The sequence below is a fragment of the Perognathus longimembris genome, chromosome 1, assembly GCF_023159225.1.
Source record: "Perognathus longimembris pacificus isolate PPM17 chromosome 1, ASM2315922v1, whole genome shotgun sequence".
Taxonomy (NCBI): Eukaryota; Metazoa; Chordata; class Mammalia; order Rodentia; family Heteromyidae; genus Perognathus; species Perognathus longimembris.
Window position 1 is genome coordinate 42,153,011 of NC_063161.1, and position 13,765 is coordinate 42,166,775.

A 13,765-nucleotide genomic window follows, 5' to 3' on the forward strand; every position below is an offset into this window, starting at 1 on the left:
TCCAAGGTCTACCAGTCCCCGGGCCCCTGCTGGGGGGTGGGGCTGGTGCGGATAGGTTCAGTCTCCCCAGCTGGGGCTCTGGGGGATGCCTGTCTAAGGTGTTTTCTAGTCACTTTGTTTTGCGCTGCTCTGCCTCTGCTAGCTCCGGTGTCCTCCCTGAGGCTGTAGGTTCCTAGAACTGCCAGATATGGTGCTCCTTTGTTCCCTCAGGGTGGGGGGGGGAGGGAGCTCTAGCTTCTTTGTAGGGTTTGGGTCTTTGCTAGAGCTGGTCTCCCATTTGGGGGGCAGCAATGGGGAACTTACTGGTCCTGGATTTTGTGTGTGTGCCCCTTGCTGCTGTGGGCTTTCTGGGGCTGAGGTGCTGGGGTGTGGCCATTGGTCATTTGGTGGTGTTGGTCCCGGCTCTCCCGTCTGTGCCGCCTGCTGTTGTTGTATGTTCCCGGTCCTGCACCTCCAGTCCCATGCCACTGTTTGTCTTGGTTGGTCTGTGCTCCGTCTGGGGCCCGTGGTTCTCCTGCTGTCTGGATTCTGCACTCCTGGCATGACTTTTCAGCTGTTGCTTCTCTGGTCACTGATGATCTGAGTCCCGTTTACCAGTACTAGGTCCCCTTTCCCAGCCTGGCTCTGTTCGGGCCGGGGTCGGTGTGTGTGGGGGTACCCCAGAGATTTTCCGGTTCCGTGCAAGTTATAGGCTCTTCTTTTTTGGTTCTTTTTCATTTCCTGTGTTTCTCTGTTGGTTCTGGTTGTTGGGTTTGCTGGACTCTGGGTGGGGTGTTGGGTGTTGGAGTTGCCAGTTCACTATTCGGTTGGAGCGAGTTGGGGTGCCTCCCTATTGTGATGGCGCCATCTTCTCCTCTGGCTCTTCAATTTGTTTTAAATGCTGCCTTTATTTCAATTAATCCTGAAATTTTCAGGATGGGTTTTTCACCATGTTATACATAAATAATTAATCATGAGTATATACATTTAAATAGATGATACATATGGGAAGAAGATTCATTGAAGGAATAGATTGTAGAAAAAAAGTTACATTGTTCATTATTTTGTGACTTTGGTAATACTGGGATTTGAACTCAGGACCAGACAAATACAGCTGTCCCCACTCACATTTTAAGCTTTGTTTTCAGATAGAATCTCATGCACTTATTCCCAGAAGCTATGGGCCAGCATCCTCTTACCTTTACTTCCCAGTACAGGATTATAGTCATGTACTAGTATACCCAACTCAATGATAATTTTATTGAACATATATGTGTAATTATAAAAATTAACATGTCCAAGATATGGCCTTTATTTGAAATATTAGAATCTTACTTAAAATCTTCATGACTTATAATTGCTAGTTTAAGCAAATAAGTATAATCAATCCTTTTTTTCCATTTCCTGCAAGAGATCTTAGCAAATTCTTTAATATCAGTCTTAATTTGTGCTTCAATTTCTCAGAAACTTCCATTTAACTTACTCAGTTAAACTTCAGAGGCTTAAAAGCTCCATGTATATCATTATTTAGTAATATGTCTTTTCTTTCTCTACACGTATTTTTATCATGTGCCATCACTTGTAGGGGCTTTTTTGTATGGAGAGACTTCTATCATTAATAAAAACAGCTTGGTATTGGCACCGGAACAGGTCTGAAGACTAATGGAACAGAATTGAAGACCCAGAAATGAACCCACAGAACTACGCCTACTTAATCTTTGATAAAGGGGCTAAAACAATAGTTTGGAAGAAAGATAGCCTCTTTAACACATTGTGCTGGCAAAACTGGCTCAACACATGCAACAAACTAAAACTAGATCCTTATTTATCACCCTGCACCAAAATCAATTCCAAATGGATTAAAGACCTCAAAATCAAAACAGACACCCTGTGTTTAGGTCTTAATTTAGATACCATCTCTCAAAAATTTACCTACATGTCCTTTGCTGCTGAGTGCTGGTGTCTTAGTACTCAGGTACTCAGTATGCAGACATTTCAGGATCTGAAAGCTTTGGGGGCAAATAAAAAGATTCTTACTTTCAATTAACCAGGTCGGGCATTGAATGAGTCTTCCAAAAATCATGTATATGGTTCTAATTTTGGATCATTATTAGATACATGAGCTTTTGTTTTCTAGTCAAATGCCTTAGTTTTGAGTAGAATTTTATTAATAAAATTATTACATTAAAATAATCTTTAAGGAGTTGCCATTTAACACTGAAGTTTCTGAATACAATGAGTCTTGCTCAAAGTGACTCCTTTCAACATTCTCAACTCATCCTTCTCGTACTGACATGATAGATTCAATGGAAAACTCAAATAAGATAATTTTTAGAAAGGGAAAGTCAAAGTTCAACAAAATAAATACCAGAAATGCACTTGAAAGGAATGATTGGGGTCTGGGGAAGTAGATGAATGAATAGGATTAGAGGAGGATAATGCAGTCAAGAATTCAATATATGTTCTACACTATCTTTTTATAGCATGCCTACATGACAGATCTCTGGGGCAATAGCAGAGAAAAATTAAAAAAATATTTTTAAATTGTTCATTCAGTTATCCATTATATTGTTTCTAGTGCTCAGTATAGTGGCTATATCAGTGTTTATATCAGATTACTTTGTCAATATTGCTTTCATTTCTCTTCACTAAATACCAGTATCCCTATTTCTAGATCACTTTGTAAATCTGTGTTTGATTTAAAAGTGCTAGCAAACTGTTTTCAAAGTTTTGGGGTGATTCTTCATTCATGCAACTACATATGAAACATTGAGTTTCTTGAGGTCTAAAACCTTCTTAAATATCTAAATAAAAATACAAGAGTGGGACATAAATTCCTTGGGAGTTAAAATTATTTTTATGACACATAACATTCCTGAGCTTGGGTTTTACTTCCACCTGGTATATTCCTTTTTATCCTTTCTACTAAGATGAAATATGTTTTTACCTTTTTATGTACATCAATTTTCTTTTCATATATCCTCTTTTGGTGCCTTCGCCTCTCCCCAGAACACTGGTAACAAGCTTTATTGCTCCACTTTCATGTGTATACATGAAGTATTTTGACTTAAAAATAATGTTTAAATTAAAATACATTTTTGAGGACAACTTTTCTCATTCTGTGGAAAACGTCCAAATTAATAAATAAATTATTTTTTTAAAACTTTCATTGTGACCCACAAAAATCTGTTCTTCTGCTATTCCAGGAATTGTGTGAAATTTTACATATGCCAGCTGGGTTCCCAAATCTTAAATTTTTATATTGAGGGCATGCTAAGTATAAGTTGGATAAAATAAGATGAAAACATACTACAGAAAATGACTGAATATATTTTCCAAATATTTAAACTTTATATTTTACTCATAACTGTGGAGTACATTTTGTGGATGTATCCTGTTCAGTTTGTTTGCAAATGTCAAGCCTCATCATTGTAGAAAACATGTTCATGTTTGTTATCTATATGTTTAAAGAGTTTAAGACACATTTTGAATTGTATGTGTTTACTGATGGAAGATGAGAGTTAGGTTAATTTTTCACAAAAGTGAAAGCATTTGCTTTTTGTAGAATTAACTCTAATTTTAAGAGTATAAAAGCAAATTCTGTTTTAAAGTTTGCTTTTATCAAGAAAATGGACTTTCTAAAATATCAAAATATCAGATGTGACAGATTTATGTTATATATTTAATAAAGACACAAAGCCAGACATGTATGTATGCATACACACACACACACACACACACACACACACACTGGTTACTTGACAAGTTAATGATAGTGATTATGGCTTGAGTACAATAGGGAAATTTGAATGAATTAATCAATTACTTTCTAAGAAAATTTATTCAACATTAATGCTATGATTATCTGTGAATATATAGGTATTATACATAAATATAATATAATTATAAATTATATAAATATAATTATGCATGTATAATTATAAAATAACTCATATATAATTTTATATAATTATATTAAACATAATATATTATAAAAATATAAATGTAATTATTATAATAAATATATAATTATTAATTTTATAAGTCTATGGTTTTCCAGCACTGTGAAAATACTCTCATAAAGTTATTTCCCTTTTTAAAATAATTAGATGTTACTTAAATAGCATGTGTTATGAAAATTAATTAAAAAATTTTTATGATGAAGGTACATTATATACTACCTTTTAATACATTTATATCATTGGTGACTTGTCCTTTTTCTATTTATTAGGCTGTTCTGAGATATATTTCTGTGGCATCTTCTAAAATGTTCAGTAATACACACAAGATGATTAGCTAATTGCCTTGGTTGATTCGTGAGCCTGAATAATAAATTTCTTTTTTCTAAGTAATTACTTGTTTGTTGTCAAAGTTATAGTTTCATATGTAAAGCAGTGGGTACATTTCTTGTACAATTTGTTACCTCCTCCCTCATTTCCCCCCCTCCCCCTTCCCTTCTCCCCCCATGAGTGGTTCAGTTGGTTTACACCAAATGGTTTTGTAAGTATTGCTTTTGGAGTTGTCTTTTTATCCTTTGTATCTCAATTTTGATATTACCTTTCCCTTCCCTAAATTCCTTAATGGTGAAATTTCATATCAATGTACCAGCAGACTTGCATAATTTAAGAAAGATTTTAAATTTCTTTTAAATTTACTACCTTATCTATTTATTTATTGCTCCTCCAGTGCTTCTGTATTTACTGAATCCCTATTTAAGGTAAACTATCCTTTGTGGCTAGCAACTGGAGACTGGCTAAAAATATGTAGTACATATATAAACCTGAATGCTATTCAGCATAGCGATGAAATATTATCCTTTAAACGACATCTGTGGAACTGGAGATCATTATGTTAAGCAGAAAGCTATGCAGCAGATCTTAATCATATGTGGAATTTAGAAAGTTGACCTTGTGAAAATTGAGAGTAGAAATGTGGTGGTCAATTGATGCAGACAGGAGTGGGGACAGCAGGCTAAGTTACTCTTGGATAAAAATCTACACTTAGGGGATGCTTTAGTTAGATAGTTAAGACAAGGATTTTCTAAGGGAACTCCCCCCTTTCCCCGCCCCCCAGCTATGGAGGATGCTGATGGAGAAAGATTACAATCCAAGGCCAGCCCTGAGCTCTCTTACTTTTAAAAAGACAGACACTATCTGTCAATAATCAATAACCTAAAATTACAAAGGGCTGCAGGTAGGTCTCAACTGGTGAATCATTTGCCTAGCAAGTGCAATGGTAGTTTCAGGACAAACACAAAACAACAACAAAAAAACTGTGCTTAGTAAACCAAATGTAACATCACATGCTTTACTAATAATAAATAGTTGTAGAAATTATTACATTAGAATATAACATGTACAAATGTATATTGTCATAACACCAATTTTCTAAAGACTATCTTGTATTAATTGAACAAAACAATATTTACGCTAATGAAAAAAATCTGACTGGGCTTGGTCACACAGGCCCATGTGACAACATGAAGATCCTTGTTAAAATAATGAAGAAATGATCAACAGTACATGCAGCATTAAACTCAGAGAAAATGTCAGAGTGTAGTTGCATGGTTTGGACTGCTCAAAAATTCCCTGAATCTCAGTTTACTCAATGATTTCATAGTTTAACCATATAATCTCTTCTTTCTCTGGTGAACATCTAAAATGCTTTGAGAGTGCATGATTAGATCATTTTCAATCAGGACCTAAATTGATAGTAAGTCATATTTTTACTTACAGTAGCAGCTATATTTTAGTATAACTTAATAAATGTTGACAGACTTTCTTGAGTTGAACTAATTGGCACTCACACTTAGAGCTAGAGAACTATTTTCCTTAAATAGAATTAAGGGGACTGAAACAATTAATTCAGTTGGACATACCTTTTAAGCATAAACTGTCTGTTTCCAACAAAGTACCTTAACTTTGTGTACTCTCATCTCCTGCATCTTTAGTTCATTTTCGAAGAATAGAAATTATGCTATGTCAAATGAACTATTTCATAGTATAAAACACTTTGAAACAGCTTTCAAAATTTATGGCTGTGATTCAAGCATAAAGCTTGATTTCACATATATTGTTTGCTTTATGATGCAGTGTCAAATTTAGGGGCTCACTAGAGAAATAAAAATGAATGTTATCAGATAATTATCACTTAATCATTACAAATGTGTAACATTATCCCACCTTTTATATTTACTTACATGGCAGAAATACTTCAAGCTTGTTCCCCTTTTTATTTTTAAACTTGAATAAGCACACAGTTCTAGAAACCAGTAGTGAAATATTTTCTCTATGTAACTGAGGAAAGCTAATAAATATATTTGTGTCATAGAGTAAAATTATGGGAATCACAGGCACGAGTCACCAGACTGACTGTTACAAAGTCAGACAGACTATCCTGTAGCCTTATCTGAACTTACCTACCCGATCTATTAAAATAGATTTCACCTCTATCCAATTGTAAAAGTTGTATTAAGTTTTTGCCCTCTTAATATAGCACAGTGAAGATAAAATTACAATTTGAGACTTGGTAGAGATTTTCAAACCATTGCACACTTAAAATCACTAAAAAAACCCCTAAGCAATTAGCTAGATTCCAGTGCCTCATGCCTGTAATCCTAGGTACTCAGGAGGCTGAGTACCAACAAACTACTTACAAAAAGCTGGAAGTGGTGCTGTGGCTCAAAGTGGCAAAGAGCTAGCCTTGAGGCAAAGAAGCTTTAGGGACAGTACCAAGGCCCAGAATTCAAGCCTCAATTCCAGCAAACAACAACAACAACAACAACAACAAAAATAAATAAATAAAAACACAAACCAGTAAGTCCCCAATAACATCAAATGAAGAATCTGGTTTCTGAGTAAATATCATAGGACCAAGTTTACAAGACAGAATATATGTCTAAAAAGAGAAATAGACATTAACATATTTAGAGTTTTCAGAAGATATAATTATTAGGAATGTTCAATGATGCATTGATAAGAAGCTAGGAATTCCACCTTTTTTGGATGATAGTTTTCAACATAACAATTTTTAAATGTGATGAAACACCTGGGATACCTTATTTTTTAAACACACACAAAAATCATACATCTAACTATAAACTTCACTGAATCTGCATGTCTCTTTTCAACATGCAACCACTGTACTGCAGATATCTTCACATATGATTAATGCTTTCCACTTATATAAAATTACTCTTTCCAATAATCCTCATAGTGTTATCTTGAATGGAAATGACTTACTCTGACTGATTGAAACAACAAAGTCAGTGAATGTTTAAGCTATAAATAATACAGTAGGAGAAAGAAACTTAAAACTGTATGTTCTTGGTAATAGCTTATAGTAACAAAGAAGCAACTCAGAGCATTCAGGGTCACAGTTGTTAAGCAAATTAGTCACATGTTTTAAAAAATATCATACTTTAATACCCCTGTGGCTCAATATAATTGGGACGTTAGATATATTTTTTTCAATTCCACAATAGTAAAGGAAATAAACCAAATACTGTTGTTAAATTTTCTGTATAAAAATAATTTAATAAGTAATATAGCTTAATTTGGAATAATTTCATTTTTTTATCTCTTTCCAATCCATAAACAGAATGCTGAAGTAATTTAAGTATTTGTATAGTTGCATCTCAAATGAAGATAAAATCTGTGAACAATAGACAGAATTAATGCAGTTTTGAAAAACTTACATTTTCAGATTTAAAATTCAGCTTTGATAAGCTTACAGGAAAATTGTTTCAATTGCATGCTTCTCTCTTAGCTGCAAGATAAATATTTACTATAATTAAGTTGTTTCCATGTTAAGGGGTTTCTTAGATGCATTCATTTATTTGAGTATATGAGCACAAGTCTTTGACCTGAAATATTTGGTATGAAGTATATTATTATTTGAGTATATGAGCACAAGTCTTTGACCTGAAATATTTGGTATGAAGTATATTATACTTTATTACCTACCACTATAAATGATTCCTAATTATCCAAGGAATATTTGAAGAGATTTTCTATTTTGGACACATGCGAACTTTAGTATATTTCTTTAAGAAAGTGAAATTTATATTAGGTCTTCTAGACCTATTTTGATTGCTCATAGCCTATTTTATCGTGTTGCATACCTAACATAATGACCAGTAGATGAAATGATAAAATTTTATATTAATTTATTGAGTTAGTTTTTCTTTTGCATTCTATTTCCTATGGATATTTAACACAAAGGGTACTCAAACTATCAGGGAGATCTGAGTGCTAATCTTTCTTTCCTCTAACAAGAGAAAAAATAATTGTGATTTTAAATTTCTACTTTCTCTCTTTTTTCCTGCTTTAAGCTTGTTTGGAAACCTCTTTCTATGGGAAGAAACTGGATTGCTGTGAGAAATGGCATCCTTTGCTGCTTCTCGTTCTTTGGGTTCACTGCTTGAATACTGGCTAATTATCACATAATTCCTGCAAGCAGTTGTTTCTATATTATGATGGCTTTTATAATTAATAACAGTGAGAATGTAGGTATAGAGCCATCTACTCAAAAGTTAAAATTTTTGCAGATTAAACTAGGAATAAAATAACATTTTCCTGTGTATTTAGGAGGCATTCATAATTAATAAAAACATAAAAGAAGTGAAAAATATCACTGTGTTCTATAGGTAAATTAGGTCTGTAATCTATGAGAGAGTAGACTCCCCCCAAAAGTTAAAAGAACAAAAATAGAAAAATGGAGCAGTGTTACGTATTTGCAAGTATGAAAGAAGTAATACCATCTGTTTCATTTGGTAATAGGAAGGGAAGTGCTGGATTTTCCTGATAAACAAGAAATTATCAAATAACCAATTAATAAAATGAAGTGTGAATGTGCAAATTCACAAGTTCAACAAAATAACCACCAGGAATACTTAGAAGGGGTGCGGTGGGATCAAAAGGAAAAGAGTAGACAAGAATGAAAAGAAGAGTGGGACAATACACTGAAAAATTAATATTGCCTACAAAACGTTAAAAAAAAAGTGTGGTGAGGAATGGGTAGGGGAGGGGTGAGTAAAAATATTGAAAGTGGTGACATTGACCAAGACTCATTGTATTTATAAATTGCTTTGTTTCATGACAAACTCTTTGTATAATGACTTAAAGATAATAAATAAAATAAAATAAATTGTGATATAATATTGTATTATGAAGTCATCATGATGTGAGGGCTCTATGTATATGTACTTGTGTGCACACATGTCTGTGGTTACAGTGCTTTTCTTAAGATGTCAGGTGGATAAAAAAATGTGACACCCACAGATGAGATGAGCTGGCCAGAAAGGAGATAGTTTACTATGATACCAAAGAAAACAGCCCAAGTGCAAGAGACAGGCTATGGAAGCTTAAACAGGAAAGAGTGGAGTAGGCAAGTGTCCACCACTGCTACCACTCACTCTACAGGGAGGCAGCAGTACAAAGTGGCAGACTGAACAATTAATACTTTTATTTCTCAGGGTGCCTATCTAATAGTGCTTTTCTTTTCCAAGGAGCTACTCTGGTGGCCCAGAGTAGTCAGATGTTCCCAAAGCATTATCTTTTCAAACATGTACCAGTTTACCCCATTATCCTCCCAGATTTATATTGCATAAGCAAGTTTAGCTTGCTTTGTCCTTGTGTAACCCACATTCTAAAGAGCAAGTGACTCAGCATACTTACAGGCATCAAATTCTCTTCAAGATGACACTGGTTTGCCCAAGTTCTCAATATATTGGAGGACGAGCCAAGAGTTCTGTGGAAAAACTTTTACCCAAACATTTTATTTCTATTGTACCCCTGGGTTGGCCACAATCACTGGAACAGAAAAGGTGTTCAAGGATGTGGTTGTTGAGGTGCCCTATTTTCCTCAAGGCTCATACAAAAGAAATGCAGGGGTATGAAGTAGCAAAGTCAAATAGGATCCAAAGATTGAAGGGGGTCTCCGATTATTTTCTGAATCATTTGAGTGGAGAAATTAGAAGTGAGCTAAATCATAGAAGGAAATGATCAGAGAATACAGTTTTCAAGACTGAATTAAGGTAACCCTCTGCATCTTCTTCCCTTTCGTGTGTGTTATAAAAATTAAAACGAGGGGCTGGGAATATGGCCTAGTGGCAAGAGTGCTTGCCTAGTATACATAAAGCCCTAGGTTTGATTCCGCAGCACCACATATATAGAAAAGGCCAGAAAAGGCGCTGTGGCTCAAGTTGGCAGAGTGCTAGCCTTGAGCAAAAAGAAGCCATGGACAATGCTCAGGCCCTGAGTTCAGCCCCAGGACTGGCAAAACAAAACAAAACAAAAAACAAATGAAAGGCACACTTGGACAAATAGGCTATAGAACAAGAGTAGTCCAAATGTAATGGCATATGATTGCTAAATTGAACTAATTTAGCAGAAAAAGGAATTTATGAGCCATACATGACTTTAAGAACATGTGCCTCCCATTTGTCATAGCTAAAATACGGAACCAACCCAGATGCCCCTCAGTAGATGAATGGATCAGGAAAATATGGTACATATACACAATGGGATATAATGCCTCTCTCAGAAAGAATGACATTGCCCCATTCGTAAGGAAATGGAAGGACTTGGAAAAAATTATACTAAGTGAAGTGATCCAGATCAAAAAAATTATGAACTCTATGGTCTCCCTCATAGGGAATAATTAGCACGGGTTTAGGCTAGTCACAGTAGAGGATAACAAAGCCTAAAAGCTATGCCCTTATGAATGCATAAGATAATGCTAAGTGAAATGAACTCCATGTTATGGAAACGATTGTTATATCACTGTTGTAATTACTTTCAACATGCCATGTGAAACCGTAGCTTCTGTTGTTGATGATCCTCTTGTATCCCCTTCCTGTGGTTGTACCCGCACTATCACTGTATCTTATCTGAATACATTGGAAACTGTGTATACTGGTATTAGAACTAGGAAAGTGAAAGGGAATATCAAAATCAAGAGACAAAGGATAAAAAGGCAAACGACGACAAAACCAATACTTGCAAAACTGTTGGTGTAAACCAAATGAACAACTCCTGGGGGGAGAGGGAAAAAGGGAGGAGAGAGGGGGGAATGAGGGAGGAGGTAACAAACAGTACAAGAAATGTACTCAAGGCCTAACGTATGAAACTGTAACCTCTCTGTACATCACTTTGACAATTAAAAAAAAAAACAACGAACATGTGCCTCTTGGGAATTTTCAAAAATCCTTCGAGGGCAATGCATTTTTCAATAGCACTGTAATAAATATTTGAGGACATATTTTTTCTAGATTACAGAAAAAAAGAATCTAGGTGGCATCTGAAATGTATTTAGGTTTTCTACCTGATGCATCAAAGCAAGTCACAGTATTTCTGAATAATGGAGACCATAATATAAACATAAAATTGCTACTGTACAGTAGTTATTCATTATCTATCATGCTTTGTAAAAAAATTAGAAGCCAGCTGTCATTTGTTCACCATATTATGTGTCTTTATTTACCGAGAAAACAACATTAATATTGAATAGTATTAGTCAGTTTTGTCATCCTGACCATTTTTTGGGCCAGGTTTTTTTTAAGATATTTTCAAAATTTCAGCATTTTTGTTCTTTCTGTCGCAATCATTGATATATACATAAGTCTGCTACCTTATCCCTCCAAATGTATGAATTCTTCAGCACTGTAGAATCAAACCTGTAGAGGGGTGTGTGTGTGTGTGTGTGTGTGTGTGTGTGTGTGTGTGTGTTTCTATGATGAAAATTTAGTTTATGAAGATTTTAAAATGAAAAGTCTTTGGGGGAAGGGTTGCATAAACATTAAAAAAAAACAGTTATAAGCCTGGTTTTCTTTTCATCAAATTCATTTTTAACCCTCTAACATTCTCTAAATGTCTGAAGAATAAGTCATATATTGGCTAATAGGTAGCTGATTTTACTCTGCAGAATAACTGGTGCTTTGCTTCAATTTTATAATACAGGGTGAAAAGTATAAAAAGCTAGGAAATTTTATAGTGAAGGTCACAGACCAATGTTTTATGAAAATTAAATCAATCGTTCAAATGGAGAAAAGCAGGTTTGGGTACAAATAGCTTTGCTCTTGCAAACCTCATGAGAATTCTTTAATGCTGACTTCTTATCTGAACTTGTAACACAATCGCCAATTAGTGTCAAAGTTACCAGAGTCTTCACACTCACAACTGCATTAACCTCATGTGCTGGTTCAAAGAAAATGCAATTATTCTTCTTCTAAGCTAATCACTAATTTCAAAGTTATTATTAACTAATTTAATCTTTAAATTGGCATAAACTATCAAGCTACATATAAAATTTATTGCTAAAAGAAGATTCAAATATATGCCCTAAAGCCAAAGCAAGTAGAAAATTTGATTTTCTTAAATTAAGCGAAAGCAGTGAAACCAAGCTTTTAACCTTGTCCAGGTTAGAACCACTGGAAAAAGAAGACATTATTCATGTCACTGAAAACTAGGACCAATTTTTCTAATTCCCTGGCATATTAATGGCAAACAAAGAGTGAACCTCTTAAGTGCCTCATTTATTGTCTTAAATATGAAAATGTTTTAAAGATTAGAGAAGGAATTGTTTGAATTAATTAACTAAACTAGTGCTCAAGGGATCTAGTACAAGATTTTTAGACAAAAGCTGGGAATTTACAATAATGACATTTCTTTTATGGTAGGAAAATATAGCACCAGAGGGATTTAGAGACACTCTTAACATTTTAGCTGATGTCTGTTGAGGGCTTAAGAACCCTCTGAAACCATTTATTTTATTCACCAGAGACTTCTCTCAATTACAGTATAAAAGGCATCACACTAAAATAGCCATGAGGCCCACAAATTTCATCATATAAATGAAAACTCAGAATGCAAATGAAAAGGTATTAAAGTAATGTCATCATCTAAAATATTCTTTTGTCAGACAGGTAACAGGTAGAATGATTTAAAAAAGCAGAACAATGTTGTTCATTGTTGGCTAATCACATTTTCATTTATCTTGTGGAATATTGGCTGTAAATGTGACTCTTCTGTGATTAAGCATACATCTTAGGATGTTCTCCTTACTGATATGTAAAAGAAGTTGATAAGGCATTTTGGATTATATAAACAACCGAAGGATGTAGAAATCAAGGTTACTCTAGCATGATTTGTTTATCTAGCTATCAAAATTATTTCTTCATTCGTATATATGTATATATATATATATATAAATCATTCAGTTATATAGCAAAACTGATCTATCATCTATGCCTGTCATTATGTCATCTATCTATATGGCTAACATCTGACTCTCTTTATATCTATTTCTTTATCACACTCTTCCTCCTCAGCATCTATTCATTACTCATTTCTAACTATCACTAGATAATGCATAAAACTATATGATACATAAACACCTGCTATTACTAGCAAGTGGATTAATTAGAAATACTATATGTTAAAGCAGAATGGACCTATTTAACCAATTTTGGAAAGCAATATTTGAGCTATCAATGGTTGGTTCTCTTATGTAAAAATACCATCCTTATACACATTGAAAAATTCAAATTTCAAGCACATTAGGCTCCAAACTTCATTTATATAAAACTTATATAATTAAAGTATTGACACTTGTCATGGCTATGAATTTAATACAACACAATAATGAACACATCTTTCATGCCAAATTATCCTAATGAGCAAAGTACATCCTCTACCCAACTTCCCCCAAATCTTACTCCACCCCCTTCACTAAGCATCTTCTGATTTGCTTTCTCTCAATACAGATTATCTCAGATTGCTTACAA